The sequence below is a fragment of the Leuciscus leuciscus genome, assembly GCF_965113295.1.
Source record: "Leuciscus leuciscus genome assembly, chromosome: 3".
Lineage (NCBI taxonomy): Eukaryota > Metazoa > Chordata > Actinopteri > Cypriniformes > Leuciscidae > Leuciscus > Leuciscus leuciscus.
In genome coordinates this window covers 61,243,680-61,267,628 of record NC_138727.1, presented here as the reverse complement: position 1 = coordinate 61,267,628, position 23,949 = coordinate 61,243,680, and the positions used below count along the sequence as shown (strand labels likewise).

General features: G+C 39.2%; 2 protein-coding genes across 2 annotated transcripts in view; one reads left to right on the top strand and one right to left on the bottom strand.

Annotated features, from left to right (window-relative positions):
• The window catches only part of LOC309493673 (adhesion G protein-coupled receptor E3-like), an 86,278-nt gene that overhangs the window by 31,400 nt on the left and 30,929 nt on the right, over positions 1-23,949 (bottom strand). The window lies entirely within an intron of this gene.
• The window catches only part of LOC309493687 (piggyBac transposable element-derived protein 4-like), a 203,653-nt gene that overhangs the window by 177,642 nt on the left and 2,062 nt on the right, over positions 1-23,949 (top strand). The gene's annotated exons all lie outside the window — the stretch shown is intronic.

The following is a 23,949-nucleotide window of genomic DNA, read 5'->3' as shown; positions in this document are numbered from 1 at the left end:
ATGTACAGAGACAGAGTGAAGAGAGAATCACGAACAACATGATGCACTCTCAAATAATGAAATATATGAAAAATAAGACGAAGAAAATAATCAAAGTTGATTTATTAAATACCCAATGACATCAACATATTAGTTTTGTGGCTTTTAGTTCTTATCTATCAGCTCAGAGCTCATTTATGCTAGTGAACTCCTTTGACATGATAAATATTTAACATGTACACATTCACTTCTGAGAACATGAGCCAAACATATTCATGATCTGCTGCTACAGTGACTTTTGTCCAATCAAAAGCTCTGAACTTTGAGAAAGTCCCTCCCCCTAAACCATGTGACACTGACTAGCAAGTAGCAAAAGACTATTGGACATTTCTAAAAGGGAGGAGCGTTTGACATGTTCAACTCAAACTTCCTGTTTCAGAGAGAAATATGTAGATGGGGATAAACAATTATAGATGTGTACCAAGAGTAATATATCCGCATACTCCTATATGGATTATTTCTCAACCAGTAGTAGATTTAACATTAACGGAGATAAGACAGAGTGAAGGAAATAATGAGATGGAAGTAATGAGAGCGACTGAGTATTTAAGAATAACGTATGGAGATAATATACAGATTTATACAGATGCTTCCAAAAAAGGAATGAGAATAGGAGTGGCAGTCAATGTGCCAAAGTTAATGGTGAAGAAAAAAGCTAGAATTAGTGACCAGTTGTCAGTATATACAGGTGAGTTGATGGCTATTCTGCTAGGAGTAAAAATTATTAAGGAAAGGAAAATAAAAAATGCAGTCATATGTTCAGATTCTTATTCAGCAATTGTTAGTATCGATAATCAAAAATCAGAATCAAGACCAGATTTAATTATGGAAATTCTTCAAAATCTCTTTGAGTTTAATCAAATTAAAATAGAAGTACAGTTTATGTGGGTCCCAGCTCATGTGGGAATTAAAGGCAATGAGGAAGCAGATAAATTAGCTAAACAGGCAATAGATGAAGAGATGGTAGAAATTGAGTTACCACATAGTTTAAAAGAAATAAAAGCAGTAATAAAAGAGAAAATGATTAAAAAGTGGCAACAATATTGGGATAATGAGAGTAAAGGGAGACATTTATATGCAATACAAAAGAAAGTAGGAAAAGGTAGGAAAAGAGGGAGAAATAGAAGGGAGGAAAGTATAATTACGAGACTAAGGGTGGGACATACTGGTTTGAATAAAACATTACATTTAATTTCTAAGCATCCAACGGGTTTGTGTGAGAAATGTGGGCAGAGTGAAACTGTAGAACATGTGTTTATTAATTGTAATGGTTATGAGGAAGAAAGAGAAGTGCTAAGAGAAGAATTATGGAAGAATGAAGGGAAAGAGTTAACATTAAAGAATATATTAGATTCAGATATAGGAAATAGTATGGTTATTGTGTTGTTTCAGTTTTTGAATAATACTGGTTTAATGAAGAGATTGTAGGATAAATATGTATATAGGTTTATAGAGAGAGGTAGAAGATGTATAGAAGTATAGTATGAGATAGGGTAAGTCAATTTGGAGGTAAATAAGGTTACGGATGGGAAGCGGGAGTTAAAGGGAAATGGGGTGGAAGCTGGAGGAGCTGAACACGCAGCGCCAGTGGGTGTTTTTTTTTTCTTTTTTTTTTTTTTTTTTTGGGGGGGGGGGGGGGGGGGGGGTGCTTAGAAATATTAAGAGCTAGGAATGTTTCTGATCCGAGCTCCAAGCTACCAGATGATGGCAGTAATGCACTGTAAAGTGCGGTTGCCAATAAAATGAAAAAGAAGAAGAAGAAGAAGAAGAAGAGAGAAATATGTGAGAACAGGACAGAAGAAAGTGCAGATCAGCCGCTCATGAGGCCTTAAATAAAACATCAGAGTGTTTCTAATGTGAATGTAAGAGAGACTCACCGTGAATCATGAGCAGAAAGAAGATCAGAGGAAGAGGAGCCATTCTGACCCACATCAGCATAACATATGTCTATAATACAGCATTCAATTCAATTCACATTTATTTGTATAGCGCTTTTCACAATACACATCATTTCAAATCAGATTTACAGAAAATACACGAGTCCACATTACAATTTAGAGTGATCTGTTATCAGAGGAAACTGTCTAAGATATGCATTTCAGAAATGTACATATACAAAGTCACACTCTAAAAAGAGATGTGTTAAAAAACAACACACAAGATGTGTTGATGGTATTTTGACACGTTGTGTATATTTTTAACACACAATGTGTGTTAAAATGTAACAGAATAGCACTGGGTGGAGGAGAGTTTGTTTATGAAAAAAATTATAGGTATATTTTATATGGCATCCCATAAAATGCTCTAAAATAAATAAAGCAATACATTCAAATAAATAAATTAAATCTTAATTCATGAAAACGGAAAGATTAACGGGTGTTTTTTGGCAGCCAATCACATCATGCCTCTTTTTCAATGTCTTTTTCAAATGCTGCTTTCACTTGTTATTAATAACCAGATTAACTTTATTTCTGTCAGAATTAACAGGTTTTGGTGTTGACGATTCATTGAATGTTTCATTTAAAGTCACCAGAATCGTGATCAGTGTCAGCTTTATTTGGGCTCTTGACCCTTGACTCTTTAACGTTTCTCTGATTGCTGTAAATGTGTATTTATTTTAACACATTTGAAACAGCAGAAATAATCATGAGAAAAATATGCTCAGATGATAAATGACAAATGACAGATGACAAAAAGCTTTATGCTGCAATGCATGCTGGGTGCCACCATAGTACAAATCTTTGCATTGCGGGGGAGACTAATGTATACAACTAACGGGGGGGATACATTTAGATAAATATATTTCATACATTATAGCATTTTATAATACAATATTGATAGAATATAGGCCTAATCAATATACAAGACTGAACCACATAGATGTGACATATAAAGGCTATCATGATCATTTTGCCAACAATGAACCATGGATTTGTTTAGTTTATAATATGTTTTATTTTTAACTTAAACAAATACAACTTATAACATTCAAAACTCATCGGCTTTAGACTGCATTTGAAGAAAAATAAACACAAAAGTTTTCTGTAGCCTTGTGCGAACTTATTCAATAGAATTAGACTGCTAGAATGTTCTTTACAGTGCAAAAAATTATATTTTTAATTTAATTAGACAACATTTTAAGGAAGTGTAGTGCAAATATCTTTATATAATTATCCTTCCATTATAGTTAACTTTCTTTCCAGTGCAAAGCAATAATACATTAAAAAAAACAGCTAATAAAGAAATTTAATTTTTCGCCGGCTGCTCGGAGGTAGTCATTTTTACATTTCCCGCTGTTGTCACTTTTATCGTCATCGTTGCTGCGATACGTGACTCACAATGACTGAAACGACAAATTAAAAGGGCATTCTCTGATGATGTTCCAAGATGTTAAAAACGCTACGTTGATCATAGACAAACAGGGAAATTAGTATTTACCTGTTTTTAGACCAGGTCTGGTCTGTGTTTTTTTTTTTTTTCTTATCATAGCCTACAAATGTCTTCGTTCATAACCTGACATATATCAGAAGCTATGTGTCTGTCATGGATTTGCACTGAAATGATTCTCAAAAATACGGAACAAAGTGCGTTCCGTATCAGTTCAATACGGAACAAGACTTTTTTATGTGTCAAATACGGGACGATTCTGTATTATACGGGACGGTTGGCAACCCTACCCTGAGCACACACACTACATGTGTTAAAATCTACACAACATGTGTTGTCCCTGAGCACACACACCACATGTGTTAAAATCTACACAACATGTGTCATTTTTAACATCTCTTTTTACAGGTTGTAATATTTTTGCATCTGGCCCTTTCGCTTTATTTTTTAAAATGACACAATTTGTGTGTTAAAATGACTTACACATTTATTGTGTTCAATTTGACACAACATGTGTTGTCCCTGAGCACACTCACTACATGTGTTAAAACGGACACAACAACACTTTTTAGAGTGCACAGTTAGTTAAAAATGTATTAATTTCAAGCAGAAACAATGAGCTCATTGAAGTAATGAATACTTGCGCTATTATATTCATCACTTAAACAAGTATATGTAAATCACCCTATTCTTAACATTTCTCATGTAAAGACAGGCATGTTATATGAGCAATAATCATCAGTTTCATTTAAGCCAGAGTGTGTTTGTCTTACCGTGTTGAAGCTCATCAGATCAACAGCAACCAAATGACCTGTTTTAACACATGCACTTTAGCTTTACAGGGAAGCTTTGTGTGGTTAACACTGTTTATTAACACCCAGTGATGGAAATATCACAGTCCCTCCCTTAACAAGAGAACAACATTACTGAACTAAACCTACTTAAAGAGAAATTATGATCTTTTTCTGTAAGTTGAAGATGAATAATTGTGAAGATGAATGAAGATGAATGACAGTGATTTACAGGTGAGGCTCTTCAAGGTGGATGTCAGACGCAGGAGATGGTGACCTCTGGTGGCAGTTTGAGGGACTGAACTCAGTGCATAATGGTGGACGTCTAAAGCACTCTCAGGTTGCAGCTGCTGAAAAGAACCCAATAGTTCTGCCCAAAGATAGCCACATCTCTCTACTGCTCACTCGACATCATCATGAGCAAGTGAAACATCAAGGCCATCACTTTTTGGAAGGAGCGATCAGGGCAGCAGGACTGTGGATCTTGGGAGGCAAAGCACTAATCAATTCAATACTCCACAAATGTATAACCTGTCGCAAGTTACGTGGAAAGCTAGATTCTATTACACGGAACGTGAAAATAGAGACACCAGCCACCACAGTCACATGCTTGCCGGGAGCCAGAGCGCCTGACATCAAAGCAAATTTAAAAGTGCTGGCTAATGCTAATCATCTCTAAGATTATTATTCACGTCGGCACTAATGATGTTAGACTCCGCCAGTCGGAGATCACCAAAATTAACATTAAATAGGTGTGTGAACTTGCAAGTACGATGTCAGGCACTGTAATTTGCTCTGGCCCCCTTCCTGTTCGCAGGAGTGATGAGATAGTTAGTAGATTGGCCTCTCTTAATCGCTGGCTGTCCGAGTGGTGTCCCCAAAATAATATAGAATTCATAGACAATTGGAAAAGTTTTTGGGGCAGACCTGACCTGTTGAAAAGAGATGGTATTCATCCCTCCTGGGATAGTGCTGCTCTTCTCTCTAGTAATATGGCTCATAGTCTTAGAGCTCAAACATGACAATCTGGGGCTCAGGTCAGGAAGCAGACAGACTGGCTAAACCGACCGTCTGCTAGCGGCCTCGCGTCACCCAGGTCAGATAAATCCCATCACATAGAGCCTCTTTCACCTAGATATCACAATATAAAGACTGTGTCTGTTCCCCGAATTAGGACATACAAAAAACTCCTAAACCCATTCAAGGGTAAATATTTAATTGAGGTTCAACAAATAAAAAACAGACATAATACGAATGAACAAATGATAAAGCTTGGGTTGCTGAATATTCGATCGCTTACTTCAAAAGCACTCATTGTTTATGATATGATTACAGACTATAACCTAGATGTGCTGTGTTTGACAGGAACCTGGATAAAACCAGACAATTATATTACTTTAAATGAGTCCACCCCGCAAGATTACGGTTATAAACATGAACCTCGTCTGAAACGCAAAGGGGGAGGTGTTGCTGTAATTTATAGTAATATCTTCAGAATTACTGAGAAGACTTGTTTTAAATATAATTCTTTTGAAGTGTTGTTGCTAAATGTAACACTATCTAGTGTAAATGATAAATCACGTTTAACATTTGTGCTGGCTACTGTATACAGGCCACCAGGGCACCATACAGACTTTATCAAAGAATTTGCTGATTTTTTATCAGAATTAAACCGCAAACCGAGGTAAACCGCCCAATCTGGCAACCCTGCAACTCGGTCACAGTCAGTGAAGGGCGTATTCGTTCACTACATCCAACAAATCACATGCTCCGTCACATCTCATACTCGAAGGCTATTGGCTCGAGGTTTAGTCATTCTTTGACGGGTTGAAAACATAGACAGTATATAAACTGGACACAGCGACTCCATAGGTTTCAACGGAGAGAAGTGAAGCTAATTAGAAAGCCCTCACTTCCTGATGGCTGAGCGTACTGCGCAGACTCAAACTGAGCTTGACGACGTGGATGTGACGTGAGCAGCCTGCCTGACAGTTGTAAGTTTTCTAGTAGCTGTGCCAAGCGAAATCTGAATCATTCCCTTCCGAATCTCGCAGAGACGGAGAGCGTGAGTAGGAGCTGTCCATGAGCTAGGAGCTGGAGCAACGTCATGACTCTCTATGGGCTTCTCCCTTGACTTTATCAGACTTTATGCCTCCACGTCCCCCCGATTGACTGCGAGCTTCTCTTCCTATCTCTACGGTCGCGTGGTTATGACGCAATCGTTAGCCTACTTTTACAAAAACTGCTTCTACGGGGCCATAACGTAACATACAAGGTAATGGAGCCTTTTAAGTCAAGTCAAGTCATTTTCATTTATATAGCGCTTTTAACAATGTAGATTGTCTCAAAGCAGCTTTACAGAGATAAATTTATAATTTAACGTAAGATTGTTTTGGCTTTATAGCGGTTCTTTAATAAAGTTATTTTCCATCTAAAGTTAGTTTTGATTGATTCGCTTCCGTCGCAACGATCATTTGTTTTTAAATCAGGGCCGCCAAGACGACACCATTCTCTCTACACAGACTTTAAACGCGAACCTGTGAGAAACGCTGATGGCGTTCAGATGCGCATTAAGAACGGGTTCTATAGTTATGTGCATTTGAATATATGTGTGCAGGTTTGGAATTCCCTACAAACCAAACCTAAACAAATTACTGGTGTTTCCTTATAGTTTTGATTCAGAATTTTATTTTATTTTATCAATTCGGGGTAGATACGCAAATTGAGTTTTCCCAACGACGCGTTATCTGTAGAGTGGGAAAGGGATCCTCCATAGGGAGAGACTAGTTGGCACTTCAGCACTGCGTTGACACCGGGTCCAGGCGAAGGTCCTTCATCAGATCTGGAAACGGCCTGGATCCGGCAGGCTGCGGGAAAACCTTGGGATAAACAAAGACACTAAAATTAGCGTAGATGCCATTCTTTTCATGATGTAACAAGTACATCAGGATTTATGGGAAGTGTTCCCGGTTCCAGCTGACCTAATCTATGCAGCCTAATATTGAATTATAGAAGTCTATAATGTATTATGTGAACGCTATGTCAAAGAGATGTGTCTTTAATCTAGATTTGAACTGACAGAGTGTGTCTGCTTCCCGGACAATGGTAGGAAGACTGTTCCAAAGTTTTGGTGCTAAATAGGAAAAGGATCTACCACCAGCAGTTGATTTTGATATTCTAGGTATTATCAACTGGCCGGAATTTTGAGATCGCAATAGACGTGACGGACTATAATGCGTTAAGAGCTCGCTCAAGTACTGCGGAGCTAAACCATTTAGTGCTTTGTAAGTAATCAGCAATATTTTAAAATTGATGCGATGTTTAATAGGGAGCCAGTGCAGTTTTGACAGAACCGGGCTAATATGCTCATACTTCCTGGTTCTGGTAAGAACTCGAGCTGCTGCGTTTAACCCAAGCTTTAGCATTTGCTCATCTGTATTATAGCTGTTTTTTATTTGTTGAACATCAATTAAATTTTTAACCTTAGATAGGTTTAAACATTTTTTGGATTTCCAAAATCGGGGAACAGACACAGTCTCTATATGATGATAGCTAGGTGAAAGAGGCTCTATGTGATAGGATTTATCTGACCTGGGTGACGCGAGGCCGCTAGCAGACGGTTGGTTTAGCCAGTCTGTCTGCTTCCTGACCTGGTGTCCAATTTGTCATGTTTGAGCTCTAAGACTATGAGCCATATTACTAGATAGAAGAGCAGCACCATCCCAGGAGGGATGAATACCATCTCTTTTCAACAGGTCAGGTTTGCCCCAAAAACTTTTCCAATTGTCTATGAATTCTATATTATTACACGGACACCACTCAGACAGCCAGCGATTCAGTGAACACAATCTACTAACTATCTCATCACTCCTGCGAACAGGAAGGGGGCCAGAGCAAATTACAGTGCCTGACATCGTACTTGCAAGTTCACACACCTCTTTAATATTAATTTTGGTGATCTCCGACTGGCGGAGTCGAACATCATTAGTGCCGACATGAATAATGATCTTAGAGAATTTACGATTAGCATTAGCCAGCACTTTTAAATTTGCTTTGATGTCAGGCGCTCTGGCTCCCGGCAAACATGTGACTATGTTCGCTGGTGTCTCTATTTTCACGTTCCGTGTGATCGAATCACCAATTACTAGGGCACAATCAACAGAATTCTCAGTGGGTGTTTCACTGAGCGGGGCAAATCGATTTGTTGTGGTAATCGGAACGGAAGAGTGGTTTTTTGATCCGCGACTAGAGCGATCCCTCACTGTCACCCATTTGCCCGGCTGCACAGGCTCTACTTCAGCTGGAACCGAATCATGTAAAGAGTTAACTATGCTAGGCGCATCCAAAATAGTATCTAAAGCTCTAGCACTCTTACTATCCTCAATTAAAGTTTGGATGCGTTTCTCTAATTCTGAAATCTTCTCTGTCAGCCTAACTGTCTCCTTACATTTATCACATATAAATCCTACATTGCCAACAGAGAAGTCTATGCTAAACATGTGACATGAAGTGCAGGTGACAATAACAGGACAAGACATTACTCACCGTGTTTGTTGACTGATTATTACTTACCTGAGCTTTTATGAACTCAAAGGCGCGAGCGCGCGAGAGAAAAATAAATAAATAAAACAGCTGAGCGCACGGGTGGCGCGTTAACAGGCTAGCAGTAGCGAATTAGCGTGTTGTGTTAGTAGTAACGGAAGCTAGCGATGTCAATCTGAGATGTTGGGTAAGCTGTATTTAGTATAAACAACTACAAATTGTAGTAAATGATGGTTCAAAACAAAGAAATACGAGGCTAAGATGGAGCTTACAGCACCGAAGCAAACACACTCACAGCAGGCAGCGAGGCAGACAGGAGCAATCGATCAGCCTTAAGAGTGACATTGTATACATTGTCGTGTTTCTTTAGAAATAAACCATGGACAAATGGAGTCTTTAAACGCCTCAGATGTAAAGTTATTCACTGTCAAAGTGACGCCAAAATGAATGGGAGTCAATGGGATGCTAACAGCAGGTGAAGGCTTGTTAGCCAATGGCGGCTCCCGGAGTGGTACGGAAATCGAGCGCTCGATTACCCCCCTGGTTGAAAACACAGAGCTACCTGGTTCACTGAGCTGCGCATGCGCTGGTAATAGCGCCGCACTGCTGTGGAGGGAGGGATTTCAGTGAACGAGAAATATGAGTCAATGGATTACGTGAACGAGAATGATTCGTTCACCTAAAAGATTCGTTCTCCTAAAAGATTCGTTCAAAAAGAACGATTCGTTCACGAACGTAACATCACTATGTTTGTCCTTCCTGGTATTGCATGATAACAATGAGACAGACATTGTGTGCTCTCAGGGTTCAATCCATCAGAGAAAATTTTATATTAAAGAGTCAAGGGTCAAGAGCACAACTAAAGCAAATGCTAACCACCATCATGGTGTCATCAAAATATGTTTAATATATTTTAAACTATTTAAATATTATATTTATTTAAACCGGAAATTAAATAAAGTAAATCTGGTTAGTTTTAAGTGAAGCTGGTAATAAGTGTACGGTCATGCGTTTCACCTTTTTGTTTGGCAAAATGACATCAGCAGAGGTCAAAATCTTGACATCAAATTGACATCAACACTTTGACGTCAATTTGATTTTCATTTTTGACCAATTTCTTGACGTAATTTTGACATCAATTTGATGGCTATTTGTCCAATGGTGCGCATATTTGGAGAAATAATGATTAATTATCCCATGCTAGTAAAATATTTCCTCATACAGAATAACATTTCTATTAATTTTCCACTGAATTATGCGATCTGAAGAGCTCAAACAGCGAACGGAGCTAGATGTGTGTCTACTCTTCCTGATTTGCGTCATATTTGATCTCAGAGCTCTATCATTTGCTGTACAGCTGTCAATCATCTCACGTGGTTCAACGTGACCATAATCCTGCCTCTTCTGCATGACACGTCCTGTGTACACTTCCTCATTCTGGACATCCGTGATAAGGTCTGAGCGTACAGCTGGTGCAATTTTTATTTTTTTTTTACTAATTTTCTGGGGACATTTTTTTTTCTGAGGGGGATCCCCTTGGTCATTTCATTATTTTAATTATTAAACTAGATCTGGTGACTATAATTATTATACATTTTTATGGGTACAATTCTAAAATTGAAAATGATGCTCTACTCAAAAAGTTAGAGAGTCGTATTACACACTGTTTATCTAAATTCCCAAATTCACTTGTTATTATACAGTAGGAGGAGATTTTAATATCACCTTAGACAACTCCCTTGACCGATGGCCACCTCGCAGTGTAAATTATCATAACTACACACTAAAGGCCTTTATGCAGAAATTTAGTGTAATAGATTTAGTGTAAACGCGTCCTGTGTACACTTCCTCATTCTGGACATCCGTGATAAGGTCTGAGCGTACAGCTGGTGTTGCAATTTTAAAAAACAAATTTTCTGGGGACATTTTATTTTCTGAGGGGGATCCCCTTGGTCATTTCATTATTTTAATTATTAACTAGATCTGGTGACTATAATTATTATAATTTTTTATGGGTACAATTCTAAAATTGAAAATGATGCTCTACTCAAAAAGTTAGAGAGTTGTATTACACACTGTTTATCTAAATTCCAAAATTCACTTGTTATTATAGGAGATTTTAATATCACCTTAGACAACTCCCTTGACAGATGGCCACCTCGCAATGTTAATTATCATAACTCCACACTAAAGGCCTTTATGCAGAAATTTAGTGTAATAGATTTAGTGTAAACGCGTCCTGTGTACACTTCCTCATTCTGGACATCTGTGATAAGGTCTGAGTGTTGCAATTTAAAAAAAAAACTAATTTTCTGGGGACATTTTATTTTCTGAGGGGGATCCCCTTGGTCATTTCATTATTTTAATTATTAAACTAGATCTGGTTACTATAATTATTATACATTTTTATGGGTACAATTCTAAAATTGAAAATGATGCTCTACTCAAAAAGTTAGAGAGTCGTATTACACACTGTTTATCTAAATTCCCAAATTCACTTGTTATTATACAGTAGGAGGAGATTTTAATATCACCTTAGACAACTCCCTTGACCGATGGCCACCTCGCAGTGTAAATTATCATAACTACACACTAAAGGCCTTTATGCAGAAATTTAGTGTAATAGATTTAGTGTAAACGCGTCCTGTGTACACTTCCTCATTCTGGACATCCGTGATAAGGTCTGAGCGTACAGCTGGTGTTGCAATTTTAAAAAACAAATTTTCTGGGGACATTTTATTTTCTGAGGGGGATCCCCTTGGTCATTTCATTATTTTAATTATTAACTAGATCTGGTGACTATAATTATTATAATTTTTTATGGGTACAATTCTAAAATTGAAAATGATGCTCTACTCAAAAAGTTAGAGAGTTGTATTACACACTGTTTATCTAAATTCCAAAATTCACTTGTTATTATAGGAGATTTTAATATCACCTTAGACAACTCCCTTGACAGATGGCCACCTCGCAATGTTAATTATCATAACTCCACACTAAAGGCCTTTATGCAGAAATTTAGTGTAATAGATTTAGTGTAAACGCGTCCTGTGTACACTTCCTCATTCTGGACATCTGTGATAAGGTCTGAGTGTTGCAATTTAAAAAAAAAACTAATTTTCTGGGGACATTTTATTTTCTGAGGGGGATCCCCTTGGTCATTTCATTATTTTAATTATTAAACTAGATCTGGTTACTATAATTATTATACATTTTTATGGGTACAATTCTAAAATTGAAAATGATGCTCTACTCAAAAAGTTAGAGAGTCGTATTACACACTGTTTATCTAAATTCCAAAATTAACTTGTTATTATTGGAGATTTTAATATCACCTTAGACAACTCCCTTGACCGATGGCCACCTCGCAGTGTAGATTATCATAACTCCACACTATAGGCCTTTATGCAGAAATTTAGTGTAATAGATTTAGTGTAAACGCATCCTGTGTACACTTCCTCATTCTGGACATCCGTGATAAGGTCTGAGCGTACAGCTGGTGTTGCAATTTAAAAAAAACTAATTTTCTGGGGACATTTTATTTACTGAGGGGGATCCCCTTGGTCATTTCATTATTTTAATTATTAAACTAGATCTGGTTACTATAATTATTATACATTTTTATGGGTACAATTCTAAAATTGAAAATGATGCTCTACTCAAAAAGTAAGAGAGTCGTATTACACACTGTTTATCTAAATTCCAAAATTCACTTGTTATTATACAGTAGGAGGAGATTTTAATATCACCTTAGACAACTCCCTTGACCGATGGCCACCTCGCAGTGTAAATTATCATAACTACACACTAAAGGCCTTTATGCAGAAATTTAGTGTAATAGATTTAGTGTAAACGCGTCCTGTGTACACTTCCTCATTCTGGACATCCGTGATAAGGTCTGAGCGTACAGCTGGTGTTGCAATTTTAAAAAACAAATTTTCTGGGGACATTTTATTTTCTGAGGGGGATCCCCTTGGTCATTTCATTATTTTAATTATTAACTAGATCTGGTGACTATAATTATTATAATTTTTTATGGGTACAATTCTAAAATTGAAAATGATGCTCTACTCAAAAAGTTAGAGAGTTGTATTACACACTGTTTATCTAAATTCCAAAATTCACTTGTTATTATAGGAGATTTTAATATCACCTTAGACAACTCCCTTGACAGATGGCCACCTCGCAATGTTAATTATCATAACTCCACACTAAAGGCCTTTATGCAGAAATTTAGTGTAATAGATTTAGTGTAAACGCGTCCTGTGTACACTTCCTCATTCTGGACATCTGTGATAAGGTCTGAGTGTTGCAATTTAAAAAAAAAACTAATTTTCTGGGGACATTTTATTTTCTGAGGGGGATCCCCTTGGTCATTTCATTATTTTAATTATTAAACTAGATCTGGTTACTATAATTATTATACATTTTTATGGGTACAATTCTAAAATTGAAAATGATGCTCTACTCAAAAAGTTAGAGAGTCGTATTACACACTGTTTATCTAAATTCCAAAATTAACTTGTTATTATTGGAGATTTTAATATCACCTTAGACAACTCCCTTGACCGATGGCCACCTCGCAGTGTAGATTATCATAACTCCACACTATAGGCCTTTATGCAGAAATTTAGTGTAATAGATTTAGTGTAAACGCATCCTGTGTACACTTCCTCATTCTGGACATCCGTGATAAGGTCTGAGCGTACAGCTGGTGTTGCAATTTAAAAAAAACTAATTTTCTGGGGACATTTTATTTACTGAGGGGGATCCCCTTGGTCATTTCATTATTTTAATTATTAAACTAGATCTGGTTACTATAATTATTATACATTTTTATGGGTACAATTCTAAAATTGAAAATGATGCTCTACTCAAAAAGTTAGAGAGTCGTATTACACACTGTTTATCTAAATTCCAAAATTCACTTCTTATTATTGGAGATTTTGATATCACCTTAGACAACTCCCTTGACCGATGGCCACCTCGCTGTCACGGAATGGGTAGGTGGAAGCAGCGAGGACTCAAGTCAGAAACAAATAGGTATTTATTAACAAAAGAAATAAAACAAAACTACAAACAATAACTATCCCGTGGGGGAAAACAAGAGAGATCGTAGGCGGGAACAGGAAACACAAGGGAAACATGGACAACGAACCAGCCCAGGACTGCAAACACATAGGGAAGCAACAAAAGAGGGTAACGAGGAAAACAGGTGGGGCAAATAAATCACTAATCAGGTAACAAGGTGGGAGGGGCTAGACAATTGACAGGAGAGCACATGGCACAAGGAAATACATGACAAGCCATGCGCTCACAACAAACCAGAATATGCACAAACACATGACAAACTGGGAATGCCAGAGCTCTGTCACCAACCCAAGATGAAACCCAAACAGAAGTGACAGAACTCTGACATTACCCCCCCTCTAAAGGGACGCCATCTGGTGTCCCCAAAGAGAGACACCAAAAACAAGACCGGAACAAGACTGAAGGACAACCACAGACAAGACAGGCAGATCAAAAAAACAAAGAGAGGGAGGAGAGGGAGGGAGGAGAGGGAGGGAGAGGGAGGGAGGAGAGGGAGGGAGAGGGAGGGAGGAGAGGGAGGGAAGGGAGGGAAGGGAGGGAAGGGAGGGAAGCCAGCCCGGTCAGTACCTGCCTAGCGGGTCAGAAAGTCTTAGGTGACCAGGTAGGGACGGGAGGGATGGGAAGGACAGTAGGGACAGGAGGGACGGGAAGGATGGTAGGGATGGGAGGGATGGGAGGGATGGGAGGGATGGGAGGGACGGGACGAACGGGAGGGACGGGAGGGCTGAGCCAGGGCGGAGCAGACCAGTTATCAGGTGGCCAGGGCGGATCTGACATTCCATCGGGCGGCCAGGGCGGATCAGGTGGCCAGGGCGGATCAGGCAGTCCATCGGGCGGCCAGGGCGGATCAGGCAGTCCATCGGCCAGCCAGGGCGGGACAGACAGTCCATCGGGCGGCCACGGCGGAGACGACCCGTCAGGTGGCCACGGCAGAGAAACAGACACCGACTCAGGCACAGGAACAGACACCGGCTCAGGCACAGGAACAGACACCGGCTCAACGGCAGCCATCTTGTCCGGAGACACTTGCTCGGCGGCGACCATCTTGTCCGGAGACACTTGCTCGGCGGCGACCATCTTGTCCGGAGTCACTTGCTCGGTGCCGGCCATCTTGTCCGGAGACACTGGCTCAGTGGCGGCCATCTTGTCCGGAGACACAGGCTCGGCAGACGTGACCTGAACAGTCTCTGGATCGGCAGACGTGACTTGAACAGTCTCTGGATCGGCAGAACCCATGTGCTTCCTCCATGCATGCAGAACGGCCAATGCATAGAAATTGAAGATAACCCTCTTGGCCATGGCAGGACTGATGGTGGAAAGCTCTGGGACAACTGGGTCAGGGACCACCGAAGTCGGCTCCTCCTGGACCACCAGGCATGGGACCACCGAAGTCGGGTCCTCCTGGACCACCGGGCTTGGGACTACCAAAGTTGGGTCCTCCTGGACCACCGGGCCTGGGACCACTGAAGTCGGGTCCTCCAGGTCCACCGGGCTTGGGACCACCGGGCTAAGGGAAGGAACAGGAGCCCTCCTCCTCCTGCGCTGTCGAGTGCGAGGCGGTTTGGGAATAACCGCCTCTGGGGTCTCTGCAGCCCCTTCATCCACCCCAGGATAGGAGGCAGATGGGTCTGACTTTTTCTTACTCCTCCCTTTCCCCGAAGGGGTCATCGGAGGATACTTCCTTCATTTTCCAGCAGGATTTGCACCTGCCCACACTGCCAAAAGAACAAAAACCTGGTTCAATGACCATGGTATTACTGTGCAATTACTGTGTGACTTCATGTAATATTCAAATTTTTGGGGATTTTGATTTTGTGGGTTTCATAAACTGTAAGCCATAATCATCTAAATTATAACAAATAAAAGCTTGAAATATCTCACTTTGCATGTAATGAGTCTATATAATATATTAGTTTCACCTGTTAAGTTGAATTCTTGAAATAAATCAACTTTTTGATGATATTCTAATTGTATGACCAGCACCTGTATATATATATATATATATATATATTCTGAGTCCATCTGCTTGCCTGTAGCCTATATAGTAGCCTAGAGCCTTCATCCCCAATAAGGTGCGAGTTTGGTATTTCATATATTAGTCCATAAGCTACGTTAAGCGTTTTGTCCCGACGGAAGGAGCATCCTTGAGTATGAGGTATTGAGGGAAACCGAATATAATCCCGTTCATGGTAGAGAAAGCTGATAAACATGTAGACTACACAGGGAAAGTATAACAATGAAGTTATTGAATGAAACATAAACACAGCTTTTGTGTCTTTATCATCTTTTCCGCATATATACTGACACAGACAATGATTTTCATGAATGAATGGCTTGGTCTAACTGTTGCTGGTCTTTGTCAACAACACGCGCTTTTGCACCCCCTGCTGGTGAGGTCGACTAACAGCAGATGGAGAGTATGCTTGGTAATCTACTGCTTTTCCTGCAGTTCCTGGATGTCAATGTTGAATTTACTGTCGAATTTGAACCACTGAATTTGTGGAAGCGAATTTGCAAAGCGAAATAAAATGGACCGAAAATTGTCTGTTGAATATTATAGGTTGTATTTTTAAACAGTTTGAATATTTTGGAAGTGAAATATGAAAGGTGAATATGGATTATTGAATTTTTAATAATGAAAATGTGTTTGAAATGTTTTTAATTGAAATATTCACAGCTTAAATATTCAACCAATGTTGAATTTCAGCCCATAAAAATGCAAGTCCTAAAAATACAATGAATTAAAATGCAAGCATGTATGCCATGTCTATTTTTTTTTTAAGTAGTGCAATTCAACAGGCTTTTTTGTTTCAAAAACATTTGACATTATTTTACTTCCATATGCTTCAAAGCCAATTACATGATATTTATAAAATATATAAGGCAGAGGGGGCTTTAGATCTAGACAGAGATGGTTGGAAAAAGGTGAACAGAATTCGGCATATTTCTTTCAATAAGAAAAATTCCATGCAAAAACAAATACAATTGTGCATTTGAATATTAATGGTACGCTAACACATGATTCAAAGGTGATTGCAGATTACTGTTCAACCTTTTATAGCACTCTTTATAAATCAGGATTTAATTAAATTTATTCCTCTGTTTTTATAGATAGTCTTACTAATTCGAAAACTATAAATGAAGATCAAAAAGAACATTGTGATAGTTCTATATGTATAAAATAAGTCCTTCAAGCTATTACAGAGCTTAAATTTAATAAATCCACTGGTGTAGATGGTTTAAACTCTGAATTCTATAAAACCTTTTCAGAAGAACTTGCTCCTTTTCTTAAATCCTTTCCTTGCTCCTTTTAAATATTTTCTTACAGTCTATTGAGTATGGTAAACTCCTGAATTTAAACAAGTGTGAATTAATGTCTCTTAAAAACAATAATCTTCTGTCAATTTGTAATATTCCCATTAAAGATGAAATAATAAATCAGTGGTTAATGAGAGACCTATCCTTGAGGGGGAGAGTACTGATCACAAAGGCAGAGGGCATCTCAAGACTTACATATGCAGCGCTCTCATTAGCAGTTAATGATAATACTTGTAAAAGTATTGATAAAAATAAAACCCATTATATAAAAAAATCTGTGGTTATGAACTCAACTGAAAATTGAGGTCCCAAGTTGGTGGTCTCCAATTTCTTTTGCTTTGTGACTACAGTATTACCAAGCTTCCTTTAAAACTGTCTAACTTTCATAAACAAATGCTTCTTTCCTGGAATTGAATCTATAAACACAATTTCTCTCCAAACAGATGTTTGATCTGGAATAATAAGCACATTCTGTATAAATCTAAATCTTTATTTATTATGAATTGGTTTTGTAATGATATAATTTTTGTTAGACAACTGTATAACAATGAAGGTCTTATGTTGACCTACTCTGAATTCCTTTCTAAATATAATATTCCAGTTACTCCTAAAGACTTTGTTTAACTTTTAAATTTGTCGCTGTTTATGTATGTCTTTTATGTTTGTTTATCTGCTTTACTCGTTGTACCCCCCGGACTGTAATTGTAATTCTTAAAATCAATTAAATAAAATAAATACTTCTGTTGATTCTGCTCTGACCAGTAAGTGGTGCTCATGAGCTGGAGAGGTTTTGGATCACTATTGTGTCCTAAAAAAGAAAGTTTATGTAAGCAGCAAAAAAAAAAATAAAAAAAAATAAAGACATCCATGATAACAAAGTGAAAGTCTACGTTCTACATCACGACGCTTCCTACGCTACGTCCTACGTCATACGCCAGCATCCATCTCTGTGAACGCGCGTCGACAGCTACCGGAAGCCAGCTATTTTCGTTTATAAAGTTTTAAATATGTATATTTTTACGACAAAACCGCACGGATTACCCTCAGAAGGCCTTCGTTTATCCCCCTGGAGCCGGATGGATTACTTTTGTGAAGGATGCATGCTCATTTTCGGACTTCAACGAGCTGGACCCCATTGCTTCACACTAAAACCACTGAAAGATCTAAGACATTTTCTTAAATAACTGAAAATGTGTTCGTCTGAAAAAAGATTGACATATGCATCTCGAACGGCTTGAGGATGAGTAAATCATGGGCTAAATATCATTTTTGGGCGAACTATCCCTTTAATTTTACGTGGCATTGATTCAACAAGGTGCTGAAAGCATTCTTTAGAAATGTTGGCCCATATTGACAGGATAGCATCTTGCAGTTGATGGAGATTTGTGGGATGCACATCCAGGGCATGAAGCTCCCGTTCCACCACATCCCAAAGATGCTTTATTGGGTTGAGATCTGGTGACTGTGGGGGCCATTTTAGTACAGTGAACTCATTGTCATGTTCAAGAAACCAATTTGAAATGATTCAAGCTTTGTGACATGGAGCATTATCCTGCTGGAAGTAGCCATCAGAGGATGGGTACATGGTGGTCATAAAGGGATGGACATGGTCAGAAACAATGCTCAGGTAGGCCGTGGCATTTAAACGATGCCCAGCTGGCACTAAGGGGCCTAAAGTGTGCCAAGAAAACATCCCCCACACCATTACACCACCACCACCAGCCTGCACAGTGGTAACAAGGCATGATGGATCCATGTTCTCATTCTGTTTACGCCAAATTCTGACTCTACCATCTGAATGTCTCAACAGAAATCGAGACTCATCAGACCAGGCAACATTTTTCCAGTCTTCAACTGTCCAATTTTGGTGAGCTTGTGCAAATTGTAGCCTCTTTTTCCTATTTGTAGTGGAGATGAGTGGTACCCGGTGGGGTCTTCTGCTGTTGTAGCCCATCCGCCTCAAGGTTGTGCGTGTTGTGGCTTCACAAATGCTTTGCTGCATACCTCGGTTGTAACGAGTGGATATTTCAGTCAAAGTTGCTCTTCTATCAGCTTGAATCAGTCTGCCCATTCTCCTCTGACCTCTAGCATCAACAAGGCATTTTCGCCCACAGGACTGCTGCATACTGGATGTTTTTCCCTTTTCACACCATTCTTTGTAAACCCTAGAAATGGTTGTGCATGAAAATCCCAGTAACTGAGCAGATTGTGAAATACTCAGACCGGCCTGTCTGGCACCAACAACCATGCCACGCTCAAAATTGCTTAAATCACCTTTCTTTCCCATTCTGACATTCAGTTCGGAGTTCAGGAGATTGTCTTGACCAGAACCACACCCCTAAATGCATTGAAGCAACTGCCATGTGATTGGTTGATTAGATAATTGCATTAATGAGAAATTGAACAGGTGTTCCTAATAATCCTTTAGGTGAGTGTATATATTTTAAAGAATTCGCATTTAAAGTTCCAAAATACTAGTTTTTTGTTGTTTGTTTTCTAACAAGACTTAAGTTAATGGGGATTATTCGTGTTTAGGGGGTTACATTAGGTGTCGATGGCCAAGCATTATGCCAGAAGAAAGGCTATAATGGCTGAATTCACACAAAAGAATAAGGATAAAAGAATAATGAAGATCAAGTCTCATACTGGCAGAGGTGTGAAAGGTTGGTCGATTTAAATGAAAAGAGCATGAATGGGCCAGTTCTCCTCGCCAGACATTAGTCAGAGACTGTAAATGGGTGTTTACAGGGCAATAAAATATTTGATGAGAATCTTGTTTGGCTTCTCTGAATCTTCTCCAAATCCTCCCCTGACAGTCTGGTTAATTGAGTCTTGAACTAAAAACTCTCAAGGGTTGGCTTTCTAAATATATGTTGGTTAGACTGCAGTTGTTGAGGGCAGCAGCATGGAGGAACAGACTACTCCACTACAGGGGAAAGAGGAGGCGGTGTACAAGGAAACAGAAGAGGGGTAAAAGAGCAGGGCTGCTTGCTAAGTTAAAGGCAGTGGTGTGCCGTCAGAGCCAGCAGGGCCTTCTCTGCTGGCCCTGTCAAAATACATTTTTTTTTTTTCTAAAATTCAATTAATGTGTGTCTGAACATGTCTAAATTAAATTACTGTCTATCAGTACGTTACAATTATATTTCCAGAAATAATATGGTTATTTTTTGTGAGTCTGAGCTGGATTTTCCATACAGTACGTCATCTAAATGCAGCTCCGTGGACCAGCACAAGTAGTATAGCTAGCCTTCCGTTGAAGCTGCCATTTCCCATTTTGATCATAACTTTGACTGACGTGTTTTATCAGCCAATCAAATTGTGATGCATATGACAGAACGCCCCAGAGACCCAGCGATGTGTCGACGGCTAGCCCGCGCTGATGTCATCGACATGGGTGGGCAGATACAATACATGTTTGTGTACAATAACAATTTTCTGGAAAAATAACATTACGATGTCCAGAAATCAATTTCAATAGTACATTGGGTCATTTTGGGTACATTTGTCATTCGAGATCTACTAATATTGTTAGTATCGAGAATTTCCACGTGATTAAATGCATTGATACTTATCTCACATTTGTGTACTGCAATGGTCTAGTAGTAGAACTTTTGCCAAGCGTGTCAGAGGTCCTGGGTTCTAATCCACACTCGTATAGGTTTTTATTTTATTTTATTTTTTTACCGAATATGTTTAAAGTGGCTGTATATCAAGCAGGGCATTTGTGTGCATTTTGTTGTGTAAGATTTCAACGAATAGAAAGTTGTGGTTGCGGCTGGTTATGTCACACATTAAAAAGTCCATCGACATAACAGCTGACCATCACCAGTATGCCTACAGGGGAAACCTCTCGACGGCTGACGCCATCGCTGCTGTGGTCCACGAGTCCCTCACACACCTGGAGAACAAGGATTCCTATCTGAGGCTGCTCTTCTTGGACTTTAGTTCTGCATTTAACACAATCATCCCACAGACACTGGTGAATAAACTGGCAGCACTAGGTCTAGCTCCATCACTCTGCAACTGGATTCTGGACTTCTTGACCAACAGACCCCAGTCTGTAAGAGTTAATAACATTACATCATCATACATCATCCTCAACACTGGCTCCCCCAGGGCTGCGTCCTCAGCCCGTTGCTCTACACACTGCTCACGCATGACTGCAGAGCTCACTACGATAGCAACGTCATAGTGAAGTTCGCAGACGACACTGCGGTGGTTGGGCTCATCACTAAAGGGAACGAGTAAGCATACAGGCAGGAGGTGGATGGACTAGAGCTGTGGTGCAAGGAGAACAACCTCATTCTGAACACGAACAAGACCAAGGAAATGATTGTGGATTTTCGCAAGAAGGGCACTGCCCCCCCTCAGTGTCCAGCATCAGATACATTGGAGTACACATCTCCAACACCCTCACCTGGCGCCAAAACACCTTGACCACCCTTAAAAAAGCCCATCAACGCCTATATTTCCTGAGGAAGCTGAAGAAGGCAAAGCTGGACACTAGCATCCTCAGCTCCTTCTACAGGTGCGTGGTGGAGAGTACCCTGTCCTCCTGCATCACTGTGTGGTATGGAAGCTGCACAGTGGCAGAAAAAGAGATTCTGCAGAGGGTGGTAAGGTCTGCACAACGGACCATCGGTTGCAACCTACCAGGCCTCTCAGACATGTACACAAGCCAATGCAGGGACAGAGCAACCTGCATCATGAGGGACTCTACCCACCCTGCACACAGACTGTTTTCCCTCCTCCCCTCAGGCAAAAGGCTGCGTAGCATCCAGGCAAGGACCACCAGGCTGAAGAACAGCTTCTACCCAGATGCGGTCAGACTAATGAACTCCTCCACACTGCCATGCCTTTGTCTTCTCAAGAATTAGCACTACACTTTATTTATTTATTAACTTGTTATTGTTGTTTTTTAAGTCTTTACTTAGAGCAATAATTTTGATTGATTTTAGATTTAACAAAGCTATGTGTGATCTTGCTACTTTTGATTTGAAATTGTGTAGTTGTGATGTTTTGTGTACAATTTTTTATTTTTTATTTTTTTATTTAATTTTGTAAGTTTAAAAAAATAACTAATTGCAAAGTGATTTTGTGAATAAAGATTTTTTTTTCAAAATATCTCTCTCTCTCTCTCTCTCTCTCTCTCTCTCTCTCTCTCACACACACTCATTTGCTCCTCCTCTCTATGAAATACAGTGTCTGCAGCTCCCTCTATTGACATCTTTATTGAATAAGTTCAGTCCAACACTTACATTTATTCATTTAGCAATTAGCAGACACCAACAAATGTATACTCTAGATCTTCAAAGAGATTTAGGGCAGTTTAGAAAACATAAACATGTCAGAATAAGAATAACTATTTTTCATCAGTTCACCAACACTGATCATCATAACTAGAGACAACATGCACCATTCAAAAGTATTGTAGCCTACTAGTTTAACCTGAATATTCGACCACTTGGTGTCAGTATGATCTAATAATGACATTAGTGTCCATAATGAGAGGACAAGCAATTTCAATAAAATATTACTTCTATAAAAAAAATTCAATTAAATATTAGAACATTGTACTACCAAAAAATTATATTTATTCATTCAGTTGTTCTGGCAAATATGACTCTTGTGTCAAATATTGCCCTTTTGACCCTTGTTGTGCCAATTTGCATACTTTCTTTTCACGTAGTGATTGTCAGAAAAAAAACAATTAAATAATATATTTAATAATAAACAATAATTATTAATTACTTTAAATAATCTTAATGCTGTGCTCTTTAAAGCCCATTAAACCCACATTTGGTCTTAAATTGGTTCATCTGAATGACATCATTCATATAAACATATACCCACATAGCAACATTGTGTCGGCCCAGATCCGGCCCACATCTGGCACGCGTGGAAAGATGATCTGGCCCACATGCAGCGTGGAATTACGGCTCTTGGGTGGGCCACTCCTGTTTGCCAAATCTGGGCCAAAAGCAGGCCATAGCAATGCCACATGTCAGCCAAGAGCAAAGAAATAAACCAGAACTGGACCTTATCTGAGCCACAAAATCTGTGTATATTAAATATGAAGTCATCTCAGCCTGTTAACAAAAAGAATCACTGAAAGAAAGAAGAGAACAGAAAAAAGAGACGAGCAGAAGCACAAGAACTACAACTGACTACAGCCACAGCCTCAGATGAAATCAACTGAAGAGAAATTGCCGTAATTCCACGCTGCATGTGGGCCAGATCATCTTTCCACGCGTGCCGGATCTGGGCCGACACAATGTTGCTATGTGGGATTATACACAAACACTTATCACATAACACAAAATAGTTTTTCCGCGTGAGAAATACAATGTGTGGCGGGAGTGCGTGACAAAAGACCGAAATGAGTGACACTTAAGAGCCCTGATTTCACAATTCAATTCTCTTGCCATTGTGGGATGTAGGCTAAAGTTGTATCTTCTGTGCATTATAGTGAAGACAACTCTGAACACATTTCCTATCATGCATGCCTATGAAAGACGACTGAGCCAATCAGAGTAAGAATGGGGCGGAGCCACACATCACATTAATCTAGATCTGTTGGAAGCATCGCGTCAAGTATGATCAGACCTTAAATTTTTATTTACGTCGCCATCTTTGATATTACTTTAGTCACTATCACTATGGTTATAGTTGATCTGACATGTCTTAGTTTTCTTGTTCATACAGACCGTGTTTTTCCATTCCACCGCGCTGCTTTTCCATGGTTTTCAGTGTAAACACAAGACAGACATCTTTAATCGAT